Source organism: Penaeus chinensis, chromosome 2 (genome assembly GCF_019202785.1).
Source record: "Penaeus chinensis breed Huanghai No. 1 chromosome 2, ASM1920278v2, whole genome shotgun sequence".
NCBI classification, from domain to species: Eukaryota; Metazoa; Arthropoda; class Malacostraca; order Decapoda; family Penaeidae; genus Penaeus; species Penaeus chinensis.
Genome location: NC_061820.1, coordinates 7,263,464 through 7,265,963, shown reverse-complemented (window position 1 = coordinate 7,265,963; position 2,500 = coordinate 7,263,464).

Here is a 2,500-nt window from a genome sequence, read left to right as displayed (position 1 = left end):
CTCGTCCCGTCTCGGTTCTCTCTCATCCGTTTCTGTCATCTCCTCTCTCTCTCCTCTCATCACGCTCTAACCTCCATTCTCCTTCCGTCTCTCCTCTCTCTCTAATTCCTCCCTCCCTCCTCTCTCTGCTACCACTCCCCCGTCTCTCTCCCTGCTCCAGTCCTCCTCATCTTACCCTTTTCTCCTCCTCACCCCTCAGCTCGTCTCTCACTATCCTCCTCACATCCGATCATCTTCTCTCTTTCCTCTCTCTCCTCTCCCTCCTCATCTCTTCCGTCTCCTGTCTCCTCTCTCACTCTCCTAACTCTTCCTCCTCTCTCTGATATACCTCGTCTTCGGTCTCATTACTCATCACCCTCTCCCACCCCCCCCCCCCCCCCCCCCCCCCCCCACTAATCATCTCGTCTCTCTTCGCTCTCTCGCTCTCCACCTCACTATTTTTTTGACTCACCATCTACCTCTCCAAAATCATCTCCCTCTCTCACAAACTCTCATCTCTATCTCCTCTCTTCTCTTCCTCTTTCTCCTCTCTCTCATCTCTCTCTCACTCTTCCTCTCATCCCTCTCATCTCTCTTCTTCCTCTCTCTTCCTCTTCTACTCTCTTACCTCTCGTCTCTCTTCTCTTCTCTCTCTACGTCTCTCCGTCTCACTCTGCGTCCTCTCTCATCTCTCGTCTTTTAATCTTTCTTTGTGATCCTCCGTCGAATGTCTCAAGAACCTCTTCTCTACGCAGCCACTCATCTCTTCCTCGCCATCTCTAGCCCTCTTCTCTCTCCCTCTCTCTCTCATCTCATCAATCTTAAGTCCGTCACCTCTCATCGGTCTCTTCTCGTCCTTCTCCAATCTCACTCCAGTCTCCCTCTCACCCCTCTCAGTCTTTTGCTCTCTCTCTCTCTCACTCTCTTTTTTTTCTATCTTCACTCTCATCTCCTCTTTCAGCACTCTCTTCCTCTCTCTTCCTCTCGTCTCTCTTCTTCTCCCTCTCTCTCATCTTCTTCACTCTCTTCCTCTCCTCTCGTCTCTTCCCCAGTCCTTCCTCCTCTCTCTCTTGCTCTTGTCCTTATCTCTCTCTTTCCCCTCTCTCAATCCACTTCCTCTCTCTCTCACACATGACGGGTCTCTCCTCTTCTCATCCCGTTCCTACTCTTTCTCTTCCACCCATCACCACTCTACAAGTCTCAATCCCTTCGGGTCATTCTCTCTCTCTCTCTTCCTCTCGTCTCTCTCTTACCTCTCTCTCTCATCTCCATCTTTTTCGTTTTCTGTCTCTTCTCTGTCTTCCTCTACTCTCTCTCACTCTCTCCCTCTCTCTCTCTTCTCTCTCTTCTCTTCAGCTCCTTCCTCTCTCTCCTCTCTCCTTCTCTCCTCCTCTCCTCTCTCTCTCTCTCCTCTCTCTCTCTTTTCTCTCTCTGCTCTCTCTCATCGCGGCTCTCTATCTCTCTCGTTTTCTCTCTCTCCTCTCTCTCTCTCTTCTCTCTCTCTCTCTCTCTTTCTTCTCTCTCTCTCTCTCTTTCTCTCTCTCTCTCTTCCTCTCTCTCTCTCTTCCTCTCTCTCTCTCTCTCTTCCTCTCTCTCTCTCTCTCTCTCTCTCTCTCTCTCTCTCTCTCTCTCTCTCTCTCTCTCTCTCTTCCCTCTCTCTCTCTCTTCCTCTCTCTCTCTCTCTTTTCTCTCTGTCTCTCTCTTCCTCTCTCTCTCTCTCTTCCTCTCTTCTCTCTCTTCCTCTCTCTCTCTCTCTTTCCTCTCTCTCTTCCTCTCTCTCTCTCCCTCTCTCTTCCCCCCCTCCCCCACTCTAACTATATATCTATCCTCCTCTCTCCCCATCATTCCTCCATTCTCCTCCTCTTCCCCGTCATCATCGCCCTCTCGTTCGTCCTCTTCTTTCTCTTTCTCTTTCTCCACTCCCCAAATTCTCCTTTCCCATCCCTCACCGGGTTTTACCTCGAACCGGCGAGAGGTGGATGGCCTCTGGTTCCACCCACACGGCCGCCATGGGATAGTCTGGCCTGTCCTCAGGCTGGTTTGTGGAGTCACAGGATTCTTTTTCTCTCTCCTTCGGTCTTTTTATTTTCCTATTATTTTCCTTTAATTGTATCTAGATTTCGGTTCATGTTTTGTTTTGCGTGGATTGTTTTGGGGGGAGGCGTGTTTGGTTTTTATCTATGGCTTTCTTTATTTTTGATTTCTTAATATTTTCACTTTCGTTCAAATTCACTTTCTCAGGTTTCTTATTCACTCGAACTGTCTGTTTGTCTGTCTCCCTGGTAGTCATACCATTTACGTACGTTTAAGAGGGGTGAGTGAGTGAGTGAGTGAGTGAGTGAGTGAGTGAGTGAGTGAGTGAGTGAGTGAGTGAGTGAGTGAATGAGAGTGAGTGAATGAGAGAGTGAGTGAGTGAGTGAGTGAATGAGAGAGTGAGTGAGTGAGTGAGTGAATGAGAGAGTGAGTGAATGAGAGAGTGAGTGAGTGAGTGAGTGAGTGAGTGAGTGAGTGAGTGAGTGAG